Raw genomic sequence first — 14,251 nt, 5'->3', positions numbered from 1 at the left:
TTGTTCGGTGTTCTGGATCAAATGTACAGTGGTCAGATTCAGCCTGGGTCATCTGAGGTCATAGTGCAGCTAAAGTTGAGAAAACATAGCCCCAGATGAAGCAGCATTTTCACTGTGCTAAGCAGGGCAGAACAGCACCGACTATTCCCACACAAGGTTTCATTCCTATGTATTTCCCCTTCCTTTTTGAGGCTGAGCACTTTATTCCTAGATGCCACATGTAATGCATTTACAAGCTAGGAAAGCGTGCAGCAGGCCAGGCATAAATCTGATACGTTATTTTTAGTTGCACCCTTTCCTTTGCTCAGCAATGACAGGAATAGCAATGGGAAAGAAAAAGGGACTGGTTCCTGCTTTGGCACTGGGGACCTGTCTGCACAGCAGTCTGGTGGCTTGTGAAAGGCAAATGCTGTTTGCCTGGGTCTCCTTTTGGCCAAGCTGGGTTACTTGTGTCATGCCTGTGGAAGAAGGTTCAAGTTGGAATGCACTGGGTGACAGCAAACAGCCCAAAATCAAAGGAATAGGAATTTAAATTTTGTTACCTGCCTTCTACGTACCAAGCCAGGTGTGCTACCGTGCTTGTTGCTAAGAACTAACTTGCATCTAAGAACTTGTATGCTGGTGTCTAAGAACTACAATTAATTTATTGTTTGCAATAGTGGAGCCCTGGTTTAAGGCTTTAGTTTTGTATGGGTGAAGCAGCTCACCCATGAGAAAATCAGACTTCTAAGGTTTTTAAATTTGGCAAAGTGTGCGACCCTCTCTGTAACCAAGATCTTTTTCATGCCAGTGGAGAGTGAGCTCCACTGAATTTGCAGTTGCAGAAATGCTGAGCTCTGTTGATAGCTTATTTCATTTTTCTGGCAGAAGAGATGTAAATCTTCATTCTATCTGTGATAAATTGTGTGTTAATGAAGATAGACCTTGCTTTGATATGAAACCAGGTTAAAAGAAGAATTCTTCTGATAAGCCAAATCCAGAGATAGTGGAAACAGCAAATTAGGATACAGGAGCAATTATGGATTCTGAAGAGGACTTTTTGTGTGGACAATGTCAAGTTCTGTGCAGCTATACTCAAACATTTTTAACATTTGAGTTAAGATCTAAAGGGTGCATTTACAAGCTACTATTACTGAAAAAAATTGGTGCTGAGTTTTGGGCACAAGATGTATTTTGCTATGAGCACGCCTCCTCGGTTCCCATAAAACACAGCCTGTCTCTGTATGTATAAATGGTCTTGCCTTATTCCACAGAAAGGATCTGCAAATGAGTAAATGGGAGAAGGGATAGTTCACCCAAAATGCTGTCTGGAGGGTTTGCTTTGAAGCTCTCCCATATCTCACATGCGGTGTGTCAGGAAATGAGCCCTCATACTGGTTGATTGGTATGTCCTTGGTTTGACTCACTGCTGCATTATTCCAGTTTTATACTGATGTATCACCATGGGAGTGACCTCTGAGCTTTTTATCTCTGTGTCTCATCAAGGCAGTTATCAAGCATCCAGTCTTCTTATAAACTGAGTGCCTATCAGTTCTATGCTGGCAACACTTAAAAGGGCAGAGCGTATATTGCTACTGTATATCCACTCCATCTTCAGGACTAAGTCATTCAGAGCTTGGTGGAATACAGAAAATCTCCTGATTTCTGCAGATTGGTCACCTATGTCCTAGCACAAAGCACACGGAAATTACCAGCGACTTACTACAGACCGAAAGGTCACCTTCAATAACAACTATTCTCTTCTTACAGCTCACCTTCAGTCACGATCAGGCTGCACATTTTGGTGTTGCTTTCGTTTCTCCCACTGATACAGGATGTTTTAAGGAGGGAAACAACTCTGGCCTCACCTATCATTCTGTCAGATGCTGAACATCAGACCTGTACTTGAATTATCAGTTGCATGTGGATTATGTTACCTGTCTGTGTTCTGATCAGTTTCTGTTTTTCATATGATACAGCTGGTGGAGGGGTTTTTAGCATATAAAAACTATAACCTGGAAGAACCAACGTTAATTTCCTCTGGAGCCTTATGAAAAGTATCAAGGGTGTGCCTGACTTGTGGTGACAGAGCTTTTCAGCATACCCTGAGAAAGAACTGCTTCTGGGCACACATGGCAGCCAGATACGACTTACATGCACAGCAGCGTACACAGAGCACCAGCTCATTAACTTTCCATCCATGGATATGCTAGCCAGATACTTTAATTGCACTTTTTATGTACCATCACATGTCTGGGGTCACAAACTGGTAACACCCAGCTGCAGATCAGACTGAGGTTCCATAAGACCACAAACAGTGGTGATAAGGTGAAAGCTTGATACCTTAAGTCTTATGAACCCTCTGTCTCAGATATTACATCAGGCATTCATGAAAGGACAGACAGAATAAATTAGTCAATGTAAAATGTATCTGAAAGCCTGAGATAATCCTATAATTCCCAGTATTATCCCTAATAACATGACTGTGGAACCAGTGATGAAATGGAGCAAAGAGGTCATTGCATGTCAGGGTTCAGATAAGATCTTCTGTGGATTCTTTCCTGTAAGATCTAACCAAAGAAGTTGAAAGTAATTTGAAAAGAACTCTTTAAAGTAGTCTTTCATCTGAAGGGATTAGGAGCCCACAGATGAATATGATGTTCCTCAATCTCCCTGGAAAAAAAAGGCTTTGCTGGGACAGCCTCAAATCACTGCAAAGAAATCTTTAGAATTCAGAACTCAATTCCCAGGCACAATGCAGTGCATATTTGGTGTGATCAAGGAACGGTAAAAGGGGACTTTAAATGGACCCTACATGGGCAGCTGATTGAAAAAGCTTTGGGAAGGGTCTTGCATCTGGGTCACGTTTCTGGGAGGAGAGCAGCATTTAGGAGTTACCTGCATCTTGCTCCCAGAGTAGCAGCAGAGGTGGTGAAGGTGTGCTGTGGCTCTCAGAGGAGGGATTCCGGTGTGGTCCTTGGCTGGATTGTGCACCGTGGCTTGAGGAGCCACCTGCTTGTGGCTCCTGTGTTCTCTGGCCCATGTGGTGGCCTCTTCAGTGGTGGCCTCTTGATGACTGCACTATTGTTTTTATTTTTGTGTGGGAACAGGTCCCACCAGCAGGATCTGATGGATGAAAAGGGACTGAAGAAACATGGTAGACATGCACGCTCAGCTGATGTGCAACTGGTCCTGTGCCCACAGCTGTGTGTTGAGAATATGGGTGCCTGTGGCCCTCTGGTTCTTGCAATGCTGGGATGGCTGTAACACAGGGGCCAGCAGCTGGGATGAGAGCATCAGATGGACAGGTCACCAGAAGTGTGGTGGTGCATGTCCTGAGCTGAGAGGGGAGTCTGAAACCAAGAAGAACTTGTGTTTTCCTTTCTTTTTGCAGAGGGAAGGTAGCATAGTGTAACTGATTCCAAGGCATCTGCTTAAAAATTAGTGATGCTGGTCATGTCTGGAGTTTAGTACCACAAAGTCCTCCTTGAAACCACTCCCTGTTCATTCTTCCCATAGGATCCCAGGAGAAAGGGTAAGCAAGAATTTCTGGTTCCCACTGGAGTAGACTATGAATGTGGGAGGACTTTCTATGATTTTCCCTGGAAAGGAACTGTGGTTGGGACATATGGTCTTCTAATTTGGAAAAATCTTGTATTTTCCAGGGTGCTTGCCATAAGTCAGGGAGAGTTTGGGCTCACTGGAAAGATGGGTGGGCAGAAAAGGTTTTTTTTTTGCTTGGTTTGGTTTTTTTTTAAATTTCTCCAGTTTGGGCTCTGACACAACACTGTTTCACTCTGTTGTTTGAGATTTTGCCACTAAAAAACCTTGGGAAGAAAGGAACCTTCTTCCCTATTGCAAAGCTGCTGTTGCTTGGGATACCCTGCCGGGCTTCTGAGGAGAAGTGATGACAGACACCCTGTGACAGACGTAAAAACCAGCTCTGGAATCCGAACAGCAAACCAAGCGTGTGAGCAAAAGCTGCTCTGATTTGTGTGTGTCTTCATTGTCGCCTGCCAGTTTCAAACCAGGCTGTGTCAGTGGAGCCCTTTAAACGCTTCTTGAGAGAACTGGCTGCTCTGAAGAACCAAAATGGGGAACATAACTTACAGCTCTGAAATGTGTAGTGCAGTTTCTGGAGAAACAATGCAACGCAAGGATATGGAGATCTGAGCTGTAAAAGCCTGTAAGGCAGATAAGGCACCAGGGATTTTCTTGTACCATACTGGGAAGATTCCTAGTCGTCAGTACGGATGTGAGACATTCATGCTCAGTGAGAAAGAGCTGAGCCCCTCAGACAATTATAATTAGATCATTAAAGTTAAATGCCAGACTCTCTCTTTATATTGCAGTAATAAAAGGGTAGTGAGAACCTCCAGTAAAAGTGTCAGATGATGTGCTATTCCCAACCTGCGATTCCTATGGATTATGGATGAAGTCGCAGCCAACACACAGCATATTTCCCATGTGAACAGATCTAGTTTCACCATCACCACTGTGAAACAGACACAAGACTCTCCAACACGCAAGCTCTAGTCCGGTTTGGTTTGACAACAGAGAGTGATTCCTGCATGGAAACATTTCCAGTGCTGGGGTGTCCGAGGGGTGCCGTGTGCTGACCTCACCCCACTGAGAGCAAAAGGATAGAGGGCTACTTAGCTGCACTCATGGCAACAGAAGAGTGGGGGAAACAGCGTAGGCCTGACGTGGTTAACCAGGCTTGGTTAGCCAAAGGCTGTCTGGGGTATAGAGACAGCCTCAGGGCAGGGGGGTGGCAGTAACAGCTTCACTCCCCATAGCAAATGTAGCTTTGTCTGCTGGATGTATCCGTTCTGAAGGAAGAGGAATCCTAGGCTAGTACAGCTCTTCAGATCAAACAGCGAACTGAGTGACTTGGCACACCTGAAACTGCTGGTTGAAATCTTTTCTTCCTGTTTCTCTCTATCTTGATAACCATATATCCTTGCATACTTATAAGTTCCACAGGGGTTAACTCATTGGGACTACCTTGGGGATAGAAATATTTGGAACCACTGGCATTCCTGTTTCCCCAAGTGTCAGTGGATGTTATCTGTTCATGTCTGACTGTGTCTTTGATATCTTCAGATGGAAGGTGATGGTGACGCCCCATCCCCTTCATGCCAGCCATATATCACCCTTCTGGCACCAGAACTCCTCTGACATCTGACCTGAGTACTATCAGTTGCAGCACATTCAGTTGCCTACAAAAGCCAGCTTTTTGCTGCAGGGAATACCATTTCCTGTAGCTCCTGGCAGACCTGAGGGGCCAGACAAATCACTGTGCAGGGCTCACCCCTGTCCAAAATGCCTTTTTCCACTGCAGAAGAGGCCCTCTCCACCTGTACGTTGCTTGCACCTTAGGGACTGCTCAGCCTTGCACAGGGAACAGGATGGACAGCACTTCATGAATGAACAGTTACTCAGAATCTCGCTTCATTATTTCATGTTTTTTGCCTGCTCTTTTGGGTCATATATGTTTCCAAAGCATCCTTTATTTATAAAGCTCTTTTTGTGGACTTTCTATGGTGCTGATCGTGAAGTTACCTGAGGCTTTTATATCAATGCATTAGTTTTTGCTCTGCCCGTGTGAGGGGTGGAAATGGCCCAAACCAGTGGTAGAGGGGATTTTAGACTGCAGCAGGGATGTCAAGAGCCTCCAATAATTTCAGCTGGTTTTGTGAGAGATTAGCACTGTAGACAAATCCAGATCAGACTCTCACTTCCAGGTGAGACTCCCAGAGCTGGTGCCATCTGTGGGGAGCTGGCACTGCCTGAGCTGCCTGGATCCGCCTGAAAGCATTGCCCTTTGCAAGAGTAAACTTCAACTGCTGAGAGCAGCATTCATGTGTGGGAGCCATGAAAGTGGCTCTCTCTGCACTCACTTTTCACCTTTCAGTCTTCCCAGAAAAAAAGGCAGAATGAGGGGAAAAAAGCAACAGAGGTGTAAATATCTGTGAATGGTAAATAGGTAGTTGATCTCTGTGGGTTTTGTTTGCTTGTTTGTTTAAATCCCCCCCAGCAGTGTTGATGTTCAACAGGGATTCTATTCTGCCCCATTGATGATAGTACAAGCATTTTTTGTTTCCCTACTATCTTCAGCTGGAACTTTATCAAACCTACTGGCCAAATCCAAATCATTTTGTGTACCAAACCACTCTGAGCACTCCAGTTGAGAGCCTTAATGCTCCAACTTTATTTTTAACAACTATTCTCTTTAGTGTGATTCCTGGGAAGCTTTGCACAAAGCCCTTCTCCCTAAGCATTGGTGTGTAAGACTCCCCTGTGATCAGTCAACAGGTCTGAACTGCTGGAGCCAAGCACAAGCCTGACTCGTGTGAGACAACATGCTGCATGACTAAAGATGCTACAGTCTTTCTGAAAACTTGGGGGAGACTCCCTAAGAGCACCAAAGTGGGAGAAAAGCCAGTACAGGAGATTTCATCAATGGCTGTAGCTGAAAATTTCCTTTTGCCAGTTAAATGGAAACAGGAGAGGGCTTGTGACTCCTGACTGAGGTTTAGTGGCATAGGAGAGAAGGATATTTCTTTCAATGTGATCCTGACAACATCTATTAAGCCCCACTTGGCAAAGCTCACAAAATGACCTCTGCCAGTTGATACCACCTGGACCACTGAATTTTTTCCTCCTACATTTCAAAAATAAATATTCATGTTTATTTTTTCTTTTTGAAGATTGCAGAATTATTTTGATTTTGTTCATGCAGAAGAATATAAAGACATAAGGAAAAACTTTGCTTTTCTTCCCAACCCCCATTATTTAATACAAACAGTTTTGTCCATTTGAGAACAACACTTCCACCAGGGTCTAGTAACTGAGTTCTGACTTTGTTTTTAAGCCATATTTCATCTGATGTTGGGAGGGAGTGCACTCCTTCACTCCTCTGTAAGTTAGAGCTCATAAAGAAGAAAGACCAAGCTTTTCTTGCTGACAGAGTACTTTGGAAATTTAGGTTTGGAAATTTATATTTTTAATATTACCACACCTTGAAAGTAAATAGAAAATTAGGACTTTCTTATTTCCAGGGGCAGAAATGGCAAGGGAAGATGAGAGAGAGGTCTAGATCTCAGTCTGACAACATCAGTCTCTTGAAACTGACACTTTGGCGGGCAGTTTCAGTCTGGTGATTTGTTTGATCTATTATAAAATCCTCTCTACCAGTGTGCAGCTACCACCCACTTATATTTATTATGCAGTTTTATTTTTGCTTGGTAATATTTTTCTTGTGTTTATTTTAAAAGGTCTACATTTTGTGGTGACAGTCTCCCATTTTCCAAATTAACTGCTAGCAGATGTTGCTGTGTGGTGTGAAGCACACACAGCAGCTGAAACCGCCAAGGTCTGGATACGGGCTTAGGAAGAAAAAATCCTTGTGTTATTCAAGCAAGTTTCAGGAGTGTCTATAAAGTGCTTATGTAGAATCTTATTCAGAAAATAAATTACTGTTGTTTTTATAGCTTTTAGCTGGTTTTAGTGTTTGGAATTACTGTTGAAACTTCACAAGTCTGTACCATGTTTTAAGAAATGAAATATCATTCAGGCAGTGTTATTTAGGAAAGGATTAGCTGCTGATACATTATATACAGGCAAATGCAGGTAAGTTCTACTTGGAACTACAGCTGCCTGGTTTTGTCCCTTCTAAAATCCCTGCTACTGTTGCATGTGTGCTAAACCCTAGCTTGTGGACCTAAAATCTTCAGTGTGAGCAGAGCAATTTGAGCAGACTGTTTTTGAAACTCTTGATGAAAATGAGGAGTCATGCTTTTCCTTTTGGAATGAAGTACTGCTATTTGGTTGGGTTATTAGTTACGCCCTTGTTTGTTTGTTTGTTTGTTGCAACTGTGAAATTTCCCCCAGTTTTGGACAAACCGTGATGCATTTGTGAGAAAGTGAGGATGTGTGTGTTGCAGAGGTGAGTGGCTAGGCAGGTAACTAACCTGCCTGCACCATTTATATATCCTGCAATTGCAATTGCTCATCCAGGTAACTAGCTAAGTTATAAGCACTCTCTGTTCTCCATGTCTGTCCTGAGTAGGACAAGCAGGGGAAGAAAGAGTGTCATATTGTGGGAAGTGATTCACTGCCCAACTTGTTGCTGGAGTGCTCAGGAGGCAGTGTGGTCAGTGTGGCTGTGGCTACATCACAGAAAGGTTTTAAGGTCTGTTTGTGTGAGCTTTTGTTAAAAACAAACCAAGTATTAGAGAATCACAGAATGGCCTGGGTTGAAAGGGGCCTTAAAGCTAGTCTAGTTTCAACCCCCAGCCATGGGCAGGGACAGCTTTCACTAGACCAGGTTGCTCAAAGCCCCATCCTTGAACATGTCCAGGGATGGGCAACCTGTTTCAGTATCTTGCTACCCTCACAGTGATGAGCTTCTTCCTAATATCTAATCTAAACCTACCCTCAGTTTAAAGCCATTACTCCTTGATTTATCACTATCTTATGCTGTAGTTGGCTCTGCATTAGAGCAGGGAAACGGACTAGAAAAAATTTAGTTTCCTTTTAAATCTACCATTCTCTGTCTGAGCCTTGCTCTGCAGCCTCCGTCAAAGAAATGGGAAAATTAACCGGGTTTGCTCCACTAGATGCGCGACTGTAGAAGAGCTGCCCACTAGATGTCACTGGTACTTCACTGAAATAAGATTTAAAAAGCCTTTTCTGGTAGCTAGCTAAAAAGAGATGAAGTACAAGTGGGCATCATCCCCGTGCTTGAGTCCTTCTCGGCGCCACTCCCGTGCCAAGGCTTGTGACGCCTCCCACTCCTCGGGACGTCCTGTGCTGGCCCAAGGAACGGAGCCATCCTGGGCTTGTGTGTGCTGGTTAATTCGTCCCACAAGCTTAAGGCTCTAAAACTGGCTGTGTTATATGCTGAAGTTTTGAAGAGCCCGTGGACAGGTATAGGAACGCTTTTGGGATTAACACTGTGCACACACATTTGGACAAAGGCCTCTCTACTTGTGAAAGTATTTCAACAGTGCTATTCTATTCACTAGGACTGCTAAGGATTTTATTTTCCTTATCTTTCAAAGGCAACAGCTAATTCTGCATCTGATTCTGAGGCAAAGCTCCATGCTGATATGGAATATCAGCAGACTTTTGTCTGTAAAGAGGACCTGAATGTCCAATAATCTTGTTAAAGAAGGGTTATCACAAAGGTGGCAGATACACAGAAGCTGGTCTTCAACAGTATTTTTAATGCAGAACTTGGACAAATTATATCTGCTTTATTTCACTTGACCTACTAGAGGTCCCTCCAGTTAAATCACCTGCAGTTGGCCTGCAGTTGACCCTTTGTTGACTTATTTAATCATCTGCCTAGTTTTCAGAACAGGGTATGAGCATTCAGTCCTTGAAAAGGTCCTGTCACTGGGCAGTGAGGCTCGTACCTGATAATCTGCCCGTCACACAATATGAGCAGAGATGACAATCACTTACCTCTTTTATGTCATGATATAAGGCCGAAATTGTCGAAAATGAGGAAGAAAGCCATTATTTAATCAATGGAATTGCGTCAATTGAGTAAAATTTGTCTCTAGTGTAAACAAATGGAATGTCTTTGCGCTCTGTGAAAACAAGACTAAATTACTTGCAGATCTTGCAGATAGAAAAACATAGGAAGTGGACTTGTAGGCTGACACATTTGGGGGTTTTGAGTATGCATTTAAAATAATTATCCAGATTAAACTGGATTACTTAATATAGTTTTTGCATCATGCGTATGCACGTTCAATTTTAAAGCAATAAAACCAATATTAGTCTTTTTTGCAGTCATGTTTGATTATTTGAGAAATTCCTCAGAACAATGCAGGACTATTACCAATGAACATACTAGTTAAATATAAAAATGCCAAACTCCAGTTTTAACTTCTGCGGGTGAGTTGAAGAACAGTCCTCAGTGTGTTCCAGGACAGAGAAAGTTTTGGTACACGTACATGTAAGAGACTTGATGGGAGAATATGATCTTTCATTAAAAATAATAAAATAAACCTAAGTGCCCCACTCTGTAGCCCCATATCTATACAAATAACAGAACACAGTAAAGAATTTAACAGTTTCTAGATTCATGCTTTTAACCAATTCCCCAGGTTTTGGTAACATGAACACTCGAAAATTAGTGATTACAGCCTGAAGATCAATCTGAATGTGGAAAAACCAGGAGCTGCGTGGGTTATTGGGATATCAGCCCGCAGGTATTTTACATATCCTTAAGCTTTCCACAGGTTCAGCAGAAGAGAATGTGGATGTGTTAAAGATATATATTTCCAATCTGTAGAAACTCTTACTTGTTAAAGTAAATTCTGTTGGTGCTTTTGTAACTGATCTGAAGTGACCAGCTGGACTAACATCAGTCATGCGCTTGACATGATGCCTCTAGAATGCAAGATATGCCTATGTAGGTCTTCCTTGCTGATTCAGAAATTGGGATTGCTCTGCAGAGAAGTTTGTAGGAAGAAGCTAGCCTGGGAGCCAGGTATTTAATATTTTTTTTTTTCTGACAGCGCTCAGGAAGGGAGCTCAGCTCCATGTAATCCTAGAGATCTCCTCTGCTCCAGAGCAGCTCTCACACCCTCTTGCTGTGCCATGGAAGTTAACCCTCCCCAGAGGGATATGAACTTGAAGCTTCTTTGGTTTATTAGAACATAAGACATCTACAGCTCTGTCTTCACTACCAGCTAAAGTCCCAGTCTGACTTAACCCAGTCTGCAAGTTTGTTGCCACTGGGGTTCCTTGTGCAGCACTTCCATGGTGGCAGCTGTAACAGGCCCAGACAATGGGGTGTGCTTCCCATGTTTTGGTGCTGGTCCTTTCTGCAGGCAAGTTCTATGGGAAAGGGTGTGAGTGGAAAGGCTTTGGGGAGGGGGGTCTTTAAATCCTCTGGGTTCATGTTTTGGATTTTGAGAAATTAGTGGGAAGGCAACTGAAGCCAGCTCCAGTTTCATTAGGGTGATGCACCCTGGAACACCCTTGGCATTTGGCTTTGTTTACAGGTCAGTGTAATGATAAAGTTCACCTCCTTTCATTGCAGGTGTTGCTTTGGATATCTGAATATATTTATTCAGAAATGCCTGACATAGCTGATAAAGAAAACACTATGCTAGATTTTAGTAAAGTCAATTAATCTAATAGCCAATTAGTAGAGTGACATCTCTGTATTTGTCTGAGAATTTGATTCCTACAACTTCTAATTTCATGGTTTAGGGTCTTGTTTCTCTTCTTTTGTCATTTAAGATAATTTGTTAGCTTTTAACTGAATTTGAAAAAAGCTCCTTATTGTTATGCTCTGCATAGTAAAGCATACTTAAGCAGCAAGGTAGAGAAATCTGCACCTTGAGAGAGTATCATGTTGTGCTGAGACTTCTGAGAGATTAGCTTTTGAAGAACCTCTTTGTTTTTATTCTGAATATGATCCAGTCCTGGGAATTTAATTTGCTTCTCTAGATCATTATGTTTGCATGTTTTCTTATCAAAGGAGGCATAAGTTTGGGGCATGAGCCTGTAAATCTGTTTTCACATAATTTATTAAAAGTCACATAGTACTGGTGCCATTGGAGGGAAAGATTCTGTTTATCTGTTAATTCTACAGTGACATTTAGTCCTTTCAACATGGTTTTCATTTTTAGAGGTCAGTGCTTATTCTACACTATGATTTTCCAGGGATTGGTGGGTTTGTGAATAAAACTCAAATAAATTTTGTTTTCTTTCTGCTTAATTTCTCTCCATTCTGCATCTCCTTACAGTGCCCATCATCCAATGAAGTCAAGTTGCCTGTCATAATGCAGGACTGGCTTTTTGCGGGATAGTCTCAGCGGGACAGAGGAGCAGAAGTTTAGCAGCACCTTTAAGTTGCTTGGTTTTCCCTCAAGTCAGCCAACATCCCATGTTCACAGGCCAGATTATTATGCTTTTGTTCAAAAGACTGTTCTAATCCATTTTCCACAAAGAACTCTGAAGGGTTTATTGTTTCTGTGTTGTGTTCCCTTAACAGTTGATGAGGTCTGTGAGCGACTTTTTCTATCATTTCTGAAAACCCTATGGAATACTTCGTGGGATTTGCAGAAGAAATTCCAATTTCCTTCTCCTTCCTTGCATTAGCACTGAATATCCCAGGGAGTGAATTCAGCTCTGTTCAGAACCACAGCCTGTAAGAAATGATCATGTGCTGGTGTGTTGTGGCAGCCAGAGCAGACTACTCATGTTTAGGGCTGATCCTATCATTGTGGGGATGGACAAACAGCCTGATTCTGCTTTCACAAGCTGAAGCAAATTTTGACTTTAAAGGGGGTGGAGGGAACAGGACCAGTCAGTTTTGAAAGTGGATTTGAAAGCTGTGTCTAGTTAATTTGGATGCCCTTCTGTTTAGGGCTTTGAGCCTTAAGAGAGGAGAAGTAGAGTGATCCCTTAAGGTCTTCAGCTTCCACATCCATCTCCTGTTGATATAACTGGGGAATGAACTCACAAGACAAAACCAGTAAGTGAGGCCTCTGAGGGTGAGTATAGTTGTGATTTCCTAAGCATTTCTATCCTACTAGGAAACTTTCAGATATCGCCAAAGGTTCAAATACTGTATTTAAAAGGAGCTTCCTCCAGGTTTCTAAAGGCAGCTGATCAAAGCATGGCTTTGTGCAGAGAGCACAATACACTTCACGTGTGCCCAAATGAAGCTGCTCCCCTGTGGCAGCAGCAGCATGGCTCAGTGCAGGCCTGTGCTTCCCAGTGAGCCCGCTCGCCTCGTCGCTCCTCTTCCCTGAGCAAGCAGCTCTCAGCAGGCAGCTGCTCTCTGGGCAGGCTGCTTTTAGGGAAGCTTAGTGTTAAGAGTGGGATTGAATTGTAGCTATGTGGGTTCAAGTGCCAAGGTTTATTTGAGTGCTTGTAATGCTAAGATGTAAACTAAATTGTAGTAGGCTCCAAAGACAAAAGTTCTGACCCCTCAGTCCAGGGACTGGGACTCCTCTTGGACGTTGTCTACTCAGCTCTGGCATAAGCATGCAAATACCTTGCTTGGAACAGAGGGACTGTGCTCCAATGGCAGCTTTTGGCCTGGGTCTGAAACCCAAATTTTCATAGATTTGAAGAAGTCCCAGTTCCTGCTAGGATCAACAGGAGATGCAGGTGCCAGTATTGAGAACAGCAAGACTTAATTCAAGTTGGATTCTCTTGGTTTCAACTCACAGTTGAAAATGCTGCTTCTAGTGTCTCTGAATGTCTCTTGAAGGTGTGGGATGCTGTCAGGCTTGGCTGGCTGATATTTGCCAGCATTTTCAAGACCCCTCAGAAGTTAAAACAACTGTACATTACTGTTGTTATTAACAATCATAAAGTATTTATTTTATTATGATTTGGGCAGTATTTCATTCAGAGAAGCTTGACTCATCTTCTAATATTTATGACTTATGGTTTAGTTACTTGCCAGTCAATTTTCCAAAAACTTGCTGCTCTCGATTTTGCTTTGCTCAGTGAGACAGACTGAGCTCTTCTGGTTTGGGGAGCAGTGGATGTAAACATGTGACATTTCATCTCACAAATGGCATCATGTTTACAGTGCCAGGGTCTGCTTAATCTCTGTGTTTCGGTTTATGCTGCCATAACCCCATTTATTTCAACACAGCTGATCTGCAGTAATGCAGCTGAAAGTCAGAAAACTTGACAGAAATGCCTGTAGGCAGCTACAAATGGTTAAAAGTAATACAGAAATCTGACTCAGCCTCTCAGATGGCAAAAATTCCTTCACTGCATTAAAGTTACGTGACTGGGATACTGGGATCCGTCTTCATTTCTTGCATATTTTATTGTGTTTAAAATTATGATTAAGGGAGAGTTGGAGAGTAAGGTAGAAAATACAGAGTGCTTGAATCGTTTAGAGACAGAAGAGATTCATTAAAATGAGCTTTGCAGCCCCAAACCCATTTCTTACCCATTCTACAGAAACACAAGATGCAGTTTCTTTAAAATCCACTGCCAAGAGGACAAAATGTTACTTTATTTCACTTTTTACTCCCCTACACTTTCACTCTCTGATTAGTCCTGTTGTTTCTTTATGAATAAACATGTCTATCCTCAATGCTTTTGGGCCTTATCCACCAAACAGATGCTGTTTAGTTTCTTCTGATTTCTTTTCCTGGTGAACCTCTTTATTGTCTGTATTGTTACAGACGGAATTCAGTTCAAGCTTATTTTTTGGTTTCTGTTCAAAATAGAATCAGGACAATGATTTATTACTTGTATGATGTTAGGC

At 42.5% G+C, this 14,251-nt stretch overlaps 1 long non-coding RNA gene across 2 annotated transcripts in view; it reads left to right on the top strand.

The window, feature by feature from the left end:
• Positions 1-3,002: 3,002 nt before the first annotated feature.
• LOC116441227 overlaps positions 3,003-14,251 on the top strand; it is a 69,701-nt gene continuing 58,452 nt past the window's right edge. The window contains exon 1 of one of the 2 annotated variants that reach the window (XR_004238975.1): positions 3,003-3,514. This is a non-coding gene — a long non-coding RNA (uncharacterized LOC116441227). The remainder of the gene's footprint in view (positions 3,515-14,251) is intronic. The other variant, XR_004238974.1, reaches the window with a different exon arrangement.

This window comes from Corvus moneduloides, chromosome 3, assembly GCF_009650955.1.
Source record: "Corvus moneduloides isolate bCorMon1 chromosome 3, bCorMon1.pri, whole genome shotgun sequence".
Lineage (NCBI taxonomy): Eukaryota > Metazoa > Chordata > Aves > Passeriformes > Corvidae > Corvus > Corvus moneduloides.
Note: the sequence above shows the minus strand (reverse complement) of the source record. Positions and strands in the feature narration are given on the sequence as shown.